This window comes from Arachis hypogaea, chromosome 2 (genome assembly GCF_003086295.3).
Source record: "Arachis hypogaea cultivar Tifrunner chromosome 2, arahy.Tifrunner.gnm2.J5K5, whole genome shotgun sequence".
NCBI lineage: Eukaryota > Viridiplantae > Streptophyta > Magnoliopsida > Fabales > Fabaceae > Arachis > Arachis hypogaea.
In genome coordinates this window covers 62,963,635-62,972,775 of record NC_092037.1, presented here as the reverse complement: position 1 = coordinate 62,972,775, position 9,141 = coordinate 62,963,635, and the positions used below count along the sequence as shown (strand labels likewise).

The following is a 9,141-nucleotide window of genomic DNA, read 5'->3' as shown; positions in this document are numbered from 1 at the left end:
AATGTATCTTAATTCATAAACACAAATCTTTTTCCAATCCAATTCTTTTTCAAATCTTTTTAATTTCTTCTCATATCTTTTTCAACTCATCTTATCTTTTTTTTTTCGAAACTGCCTCTCCTTCTATCCCTCTCCTTTCCTTTCTTTTGCTTGAGGACAAGCAAACCTCTAAGTTTGGTGTGATTTGCCATGATCACTGAGCTAAAACTCATTAAGATCATGGAACCTAAGGGAACAGGAAGAGCAAGGATGTGAACTTAAGGGAGCTGAAGCGTCAGAAATTAATTCTTGAAGGCACCCCACAGACTAGAGGAACATCCACTTCCCAAAATACAGGTTGTTAAGTTCAAATTCTAGCTTTAACTCTGTGATAGTATTATTATAGGATTTTACCTTAGAAGTTATATATTAGTAATTAGTATCTCTACTTTGATTTTAATTCCAATTAAGTTATAATTTATTTCTCTCATCATCATCAAACATGAATAAAATCGTAGATTTTTAAATAAAGAGGCAATATTTTTTTCGAGTTCTTAATAAGAAAAATTCTAATTATTTATATGTGGTGGCAATACTTTTTGTCTTCTGAATGAATGCTTGAACAGTGCATATTTTTGATATTGAATTTTATGAATGTTAAAATTATTGGGTCCTGAAAGAATGATGAACAAGAGAAATGTTATTGATGATCTGAAAATCACAAAATTGATTCTTGAAGCAAGAAAAAGCAGTGAAAAACAAGCTTGCAAAAAAAAAAAAGCAAAAGAGGTAGAAAAAGCCAATAGCCCTTTAAACCAAAAGGCAAGGGTGAAAAGGATCCAAGGCTTTGAGCATCAATGGATAGGAGGGCGCAAGGAAATAAATCCAGGCCTAAGCGGCTAAATCAAGCTGTCCCTAACCATGTGCTTGTGGCATGCAGGTCCAAGTGAAAAGCTTGAGACTGAGTGGTTAAAGTCGTGATCCAAAGAAAAAGAGTGTGCTTAAGAACTCTGGACACCTCTAATTGGGGACTTGAGCAAAGCTAAGTCAAAATCTGAAAAGGTTCACCCAGTTATGTGTCTGTGGCATTTATGTATCCTGTGGTAATACTGGAAAACAAAGTGCTTAGGGCCACGGCCAAGACTCATTAAGTAGCTGTGTTTAAGAATCAACATAATAAACTAGGAGAATCAATAATACTATCTAAATTTTGAGTTCCTATGGATGCCAATCATTCTGAATTTCAAAGGATAAAGTGAGATGCCAAAACTGTTCAGAAGCAAAAAGCTACTAGCCCCGCTCATCCAATTAGAATCTGAGCTTCACTTAAAACTCTGAAATATTATTGCTTCTTAATTTCTTGTTATCCTATTTTATTTATCTAGTTGCTTGAGGACAAGCAACAGTTTAAGTTTGGTGTTGTGATGAGCGAATAATTTATACGCTTTTTGGGGATAATTTCATGTAGATTTTAGCATGTTTTAATTGGTTTTTAGTTAAATATTATTAGTTTTTAGGCAAAAATCATATTTCTGGACTTTACTATGAGTTTGTGTGTTTTTCTGTGATTTCAGGTAATTTCTGGCTGAAATTGAGGGAGCTGAGCAAAAATCTGATTTAGGCTGAAAAAGGACTGCTGATGCTGTTGGATTCTGACGTCCCTGCACTCGAAATGGATTTTCTGGAGCTACAGGAGCCCAATTGGCGGGCTCTCAACGGCTTTGGAAAGTAGATATCCAGGGCTTTCCAGCAATATATAATAGTCCATACTTTGCGCGAAGATAGATGACGTAACTTGGCGTTGAACGCCAAGTACATGCTGCTGTCTGGAGTTAAACGCCAGAAACACGTCATGATCCGGAGTTGAACGCCCAAAACACGTTATAACTTGGAGTTCAACTCCAAGAAAAGCCTCAGCTCGTGGATAGCTTTAGTCTCAGCCCCAGCACACACCAAGTGGGCCCCAGAAGTGGATTTCTGCACCAATTATCTTAGTTTATTCATATTCTGTAAACCTAGGTTACTAGTTTACTATTTAAACAACTTTTAGAGACTTATTTTGTACCTCATGACATTTTCAGATCTGAATTATATACACTTTGACGGCATGAGTCTCTAAACTCCATTGTTGGGGGTGAGGAGCTCTGCAGCGTCTCGATGAATTAATGCAATTATTTCTATTTCACTCAAACGTTTGCATGCTCCTATCTAAGATGTTCATTCGCGCTTAATTATAGAGAAGGTGATGATCCGTGACACTCATCACCTTCCTCAACTCATGAACGCGTGCCTGACAAACACCTCCGTTCTACATCAGATTGAATGAGCTTCTATTAGATTCTTTAATCAGAATCTTCGCGGTATAAGCTAGAATTAATGGCGGCCATTCTTGAGGATCCGGAAAGTCTAAACCTTGTCTGTGGTATTCCGAGTAGGATTCCGGGATTGAATGGCTGTGACGAGCTTCAAACTCGCGATTGTTGGGCATGATGACAAACGCAAAAGGATCAATGGATCCTATTCCAACATGATCGAGAACCAACAGCTGATTAGCCGTGCTGTGACAGAGCATCTGGACCGTTTTCACTGAAAGGATGGGAGGTAGCCACTGAAAATGGTGACACCCTACATACAGCTTGCCGTAGACGTGTATTACAAACAATTGAGTTGAATATTACATTACAGAAATTCAGAGGACAAAGCATCTCCAAAACTCCAACATATTTCTCATTACTGCACAACAAGTAACGATTTTATTCTCTTTTATTTTTTCCAATCTAATAATTCCAACTGATAATTTTAATTAATATCCTGACTAAGAATAATAAAATAAACATAGCTTGCTTCAAACCAATAATCTCCGTGGGATCGACCCTTACTCACGTAAGGTATTACTTGGACGACCCAGTGCACTTGCTGGTTAGTTGTACGGATTACAAATTCGTGCACTAAACATACAGCAGAGGAATTACACAGAAAAAGCTGGGCGTTTAAAACGCCTAGTGAGGAAGGCAAACTGGCGTTTAAACGCCAGCTAGGGTGCCTGGCTGGGCGTTTAACGCCAGGATGGCACAAGAGGGAAGATTTTGTTTTTAACTCAAATTTTTTTCAAGTTTTCAAAATTTTTCAGAATCAAATCTTTTTCAAATCAAATCTTTTCAATCATATATTTTCAAAATAAATTTCTTTCCATTTTCAAAGATACTTGCTAACAATTAATGATTTGATTCAACATTTCAAGTATGTTGCCATTTCTGTTGAGAAAGGTTTAATGTCTGAATCATATCTTTCTTGTTAGGAAAGTCATCAATATCTTCAAATTCAAATCTTTTTAAATTGTTTTTCAAATCATATCTTCTCAATCATATCTTTTTAAAACCATAACTTTTCAATCATATCTTTCTAATCACATCTTTTTCAAAATAGTTTTCAATCATATCTTTTTAAATTTCTAATTTCAAAATCTTTTTCAAAAAAAAAACACTTGATTTCTTTTCCACTCTTAGTTTTCGAAAATCAATTAGTATTTTTTCAAAATATTTTAAAAATCTTTTACTTAATTTTCGAAAATTTCTTCCCCTCTTCTCACATCCTTCTATTTATGGACTAACACTCCTCCTCAATGAACAATTCGAACTCCATCTCTTTTGATAAGTTCGAATTCTTCTACCCCCTCCTTCTATTTTTCTTCTCCTCTGACACCTCAAGGAATCTCTATACTGTGACATAGAGGATTTCATATTTTCTTGTTCTCTTCTCTTTCATATGAGCAGGAGCAAAGACAAAAGCATTCTTGTTGAGGATGACCCTGAACTTAAAAGGACCTTGAAGCGAAAGCTAAGAGAAGCTAAGGCACAACTCTTTGTAGAGGACCTAACAGAAATCTTCAAAGAAGAAGAACCCATGGCAGCCAAAAACAACAACAATGCCAACAATGCAAGGAAGGTGCTGGGTGACTTTACTGCACCTACTCCCGACTTCTATGGGAGAAGCATCTCTATCCCTGCCATTGGAGCAAACAACTTTGAGCTTAAGCCTCAATTAGTTTCTCTAATGCAACAGAATTGCAAGTTCCATGGACTTCCAATGGAAGATCCTCATCAGTTTTTAGCTGAATTCTTGCAAATCTGTGACACTGTCAAGACTAATGGGGTTGACCCTGAAGTCTACAGACTTATGCTATTCCCTTTTGCTGTAAGAGACAAAGCTAGGATATGGTTGGACTCACAACCTAAAAAAAAGCCTGAACTCTTGGGAAAAGCTAGTCAATGCCTTCTTGGCAAAGTTCTTTCCACCTCAAAAATTGAGTAAGCTTAGAGTGGAAGTCCAAACCTTCAGACAGAAGGAAGGTGAATCCCTCTATGAAGCTTGGGAAAGATACAAACAATTGATCAGAAAGTGTCCTTCTGACATGCTTTCTGAATGGAGCATCATAGGTATCTTCTATGATGGTCTGTCTGAACTGTCCAAGATGTCATTGGATAGTTTTGCTGGAGGATCTCTTCATCTGAAGAAGATGCCTACAGAAGCTCAAGAACTCATTGAAATGGTTGTAAATAATCAATTCATGTACACTTCTGAAAGGAATCCTGTGAACAATAGGACGAATCAGAAGAAAGGAGTTCTTGAGATTGATACTCTGAATGCCATATTGGCTCAGAACAAAATATTGACTCAGCAAGTCAATATGATCTCTCAAAGTCTGTCTGGAATGCAAGCTACACCAGGTAGTACTAAGGACGCTTCATCTGAAGAAGAAGCTTATGATCCTGAGAACCCTTTAATGGAAGAGGTGAATTACATGGGAGAACCCTATGGAAATACCTATAAATCTTCATGGAGAAATCATCCAAATCTCTCATGGAAGGATCAACAGAGACCTCAACAACGTTTCAACAACAATAATGGTGGAAGAAACAGGTTTAGCAATGGCAAGCCTTTTCCATCATCTTCTCAGCAACAGACAGAGAATTCTAAGCAGAGCCACTCTGACTTAGCAACCATGGTCTCTGATCTAATCAAAACAACTCAAAGTTTCATGACTGAAACAAGGTCCTCCATTAGGAACTTGGAGGCACAAGTGGGTCAGCTGAGTAAGAAAGTTACTGAACTCCCTCCTAGTACTCTTCCAAGCAATACAGAAGAGAATCCAAAAGGAGAGTGAAAGGTCATCAACATGGCCGAATTTGGAGAGGAGAAAGAGGCAGTGATCGCCACTGAGGAAGACCTCAATGGACGTCCACTGGCCTCCAATGAGTTCCCTAATGAGGAACCATGGGAATCTGAGGCTCACATTGAGACCATAGAGATTCTATTGGATTTACTTCTGCCATTCATGAGCTCTGATGAGTATTCTTCCTCTGAAGAGGATGAGTATGTCACTGAAGAGCAAGTTGCTAAATACCTTGGAGCAATCATGAAGCTAAATGACAGGTTATTTGGTAATGAGACTTGGGAGAACAAACCTCCTTTGCTCACCAAAGAACTGGATGACTTGTCTAGGCAGAAATTACCTCACAAGATACAAGATCCTGGGAAGTTTTCAATACCTTGTACCATAGGCACCATGACCTTTAAGAAGGCTCTGTGTGACCTAGGGTCAAGCATAAACCTCATGCCTCTCTCTGTAATGGAGAAGCTAGAGATCTTTGAGGTGCAAGCTGCAAGAATCTCACTAGAGATGGCAGACAATTCAAGAAAACAAGCTTATGGGCTTGTAGAGGATGTTCTGGTAGAGATTGAAGACCATTACATCCCTGCTGATTTCATAGTCCTAGAGACTGGGAAGTGCATGGATGAATCCATCATCCTTGGCAGACCCTTCCTAGCCACAGCAAAGACTGTGATTGATGTTGACAGAGGAGAATTGATCATTCAAGTGAATGAAGAATCCTTTGTGTTTAAGGCTCAAGGATATCCCTCTGTAACCATGGAGAAGAAGCATGAAGAGCTTCTCTCAAAACAGAGTCAAACAGAGCCCCCACAGTCAAACTTTAAGTTTGGTGTTGGGAGGCCACAACCAACTTCTAAGTTTGGTGTTGAACCCCCACATTCAAACTCTAAGTTTGGTGTTGGGAGGTTCCAACATTGCTCTGAGTATCTGTGAGGCTCCATGAGAGCCCTCTGTCAAGCTACTGACATTAAAGAAGCGCTTATTGGGAGGCAACCCAATGTTATGTTTAATCTATTTTCCTTTGTTATTTCATGTTTTCTGTAGGTTGATGATCATAGGCAGTCAAAAAATCAATTGAAAAGGCAAAAACAGAATGAAAAACAGAAAGAAAAACAACACACCCTGGAAGAAGATCTTGCTGGCGTTTAAACGCCAGTAAGGGCAGCAAATGGGCGTTTAACGCCCAGTCTGGCACCATTCTGGGCGTTTAACGCCAGAAAGGGGCACCAGACTGGTGTTAAACACCAGGAAAGGGCAAGAAGCTGGCGTTAAACGCTAGGAATGGGCACCAGCCCGGCGTTTAACGCCAGAATTGTCATAAAGAGCATTTTTTATTGCCACTTGGTGTAGGGATGAATTTTCCTTGACACCTCAGGATCTGTGGACCCCACAGGATCCCCACCTACCCCACCACCCTCTCTCTTCTTCTTCACCCATTCACCAATCACCTCAACCACTCTTCCCCAAAAACCCCTCACCTATCAAATCTCACTATTCTCTTCACCACTCACATCCATCCTTCATAAAACCTCACCTACCTCACCACTCAAATTCAAACCACTTTCCCTCCCAAACCCACCCATTCATAACCGAACCATACCCCTCTCTCCATTCCTATATAAACCCATCTTCACTCCTTGATTTTCACACAACCTACACACTACTTCTCCCCCTTGGCTGAACCTCATAGCCTCCTCCATCTCCTCCATTTTCTTCTTCTTCTTCTACTCTCTTCTTTCTTCTTTTGCTCGAGGACGAGCAAACCTTCTAAGTTTGGTGTGGTAAAAGCATTGCTTTTTGTTTTTCCATAACCATTTATGGCACCTAAGGCCGGAGAAACCTCTAGAAAGAGGAAAGGGAAGGCAAAAGCTTCCACCTCCGAGTCATGGGAGATGGAGAGATTCATCTCAAAGGTGCATCAAGACCACTTCTATGAAGTTGTGGCCATGAAAAAGGTGATCCCCGAGGTCCCTTTCAAACTCAAAAAGAGTGAATATCCGGAGATCCGACATGAGATCCAAAGAAGAGGTTGGGAAGTTCTTACCAACCCATTCAACAAGTCAGAATCTTAATGGTTCAAGAGTTCTATGCCAATGCATGGATCACCAAGAACCATGATCAAAGTGTGAACCCGGACCCAAAGAATTGGCTTACAATGGTTCGGGGGAAATACTTAGATTTCAGTCCGAAAAATGTAAGGTTGGCATTCAACTTGCCCATGATGCAAGGAGATGAACACCCCTACACTAGAAAGGTCAACTTTGATCAAAGGTTGGACCAAGTCCTCATAGACATTTGTGAAGAGGGCGCTCAATGGAAGAGAGATTTAAGAAGGAAGCCGGTTCAACTGAGAAGGCATGACCTCAAGCCCGTGGCTAGGGGATGGTTGGAGTTTATCCAACGCTCAATTATTCCCACTAGCAACCGGTCCGAAGTTACTATAGACCGGGCCATCATGATTCATAGCATTATGATTGGAGAAGAAGTAGAAGTTCATGAGGTTATAGCCCAAGAACTTTATAAGGTGGCGGACAAGTCTTCTACCTTGGCAAGGTTAGCCTTTCCTCATCTCATTTGTCACCTTTGTTATTCGGTTGGAATTGACATAGAGGGAGACATCCTCATTGATGAGGACAAGCCCATCACTAAGAAAAGGATGGAGCAAACAAGAGATCCTACTCATCATGAAATCCCTGAGATGCCTCAAGGGATGCACTTTCCTCCACAAAATTATTGGGAGCAAATCAACACCTCCCTAGGAGAATTGAGTTCCAACATGGGACAACTAAGGGTGAAGCACCAAGAGCATTCCATCCTCCTCCATGAAATTAGAGAAAATCAAAGAATCATGAGAGAGGAATAACAAAGGCAAGGAAGAGACATTGAGTAGCTCAAGCACTCCATAAGATCTTCAAGAGGAAGAACAAGCCGCCATCACTAAGGTGGACCCGTTCTTTAATTTCCTTGTTCTTTATTTTCTTGTTTTTCGAATTTTCATGCTTATGTTTATCTATGTTTGTGTCTTATGATCATTAGTGTCTTAGTGTCTATGCCTTAAAGTTATGAATGTCCTATGAATCCATCACCTTTCTTAAATAAAAAATGTTCTTAATTGAAAAAAGAGAAGAATTGCATGAATTCTGAATTTTATAATAGATTAATTATTTTGATGTGGTGGCAATACTTTTGTTTTCTGAATGTATGCTTAAACAGTGCATATGTCTTTTGAATTTGTTGTTCATGAAAATTGGCTCTTGAAAGAATGATGAAAAAGGAGACATGTTACTGAGGATCTGAAAAATCATAAAAATGATTCTTGAAGCAAGAAAAAGCAGTGAATTCAAAAAAAAAAGAGTATATGCAAAAAAAAAGAGAAAAAAAAATAAAGTTGTGATCCAAGGCAAAAAGAGTGTGCTTAAGAACCCTGGACACCTCTAATTGGGGACTCTAGCAAAGCTGAGTCACAATCTGAAAAGGTTCACCCAATTATGTGTATGTGGCATGTATGTATCCGGTGGTAATACTGGAAGACAGAGTGCTTTGGGCCACGGCCAAGACTCATAAAGAAGCTGTGTTCAAGAATCATCATACTTAACTAGGAGAATCAATAACACTATCTGGATTCTGAGTTCCTATAGAAGCCAATCATTTTGAATATCAAAGGATAGAGTGAGATGCCAAAACTGTTCAGAGGCAAAAAGCTAAAAGCCCCGCTCATCTAATTAATACTGATCTTCATAGATGTTTTTGGAGTTCATTGCATATTCTCTTCTTTTTATCTTATTTGATTTTCAGTTGCTTGGGTACAAGCAACAATTTAAATTTGGTGTTGTGATGAGCGAATAATTTATACGCTTTTTGGCATTATTTTTAGTATGTTTTTAGTATGTTTTAGTTAGTTTTTATTATATTTTTATTAGATTTTAGTTAAAATTCACTTTTTTGGACTTTACTATGAGTTTGTGTGTTTTTCTGTGATTTTAGGTATT

General features: G+C 38.9%; 1 non-coding gene across 1 annotated transcript; it reads right to left on the bottom strand.

The window, feature by feature from the left end:
- Window positions 1-4,288: 4,288 nt before the first annotated feature.
- LOC112762791 (small nucleolar RNA R71) lies at window positions 4,289-4,396 on the bottom strand. Its single transcript, XR_003182764.1, has one exon. It is a non-coding gene; the product is annotated as a small nucleolar RNA R71 (small nucleolar RNA).
- Window positions 4,397-9,141: the final 4,745 nt, after the last annotated feature.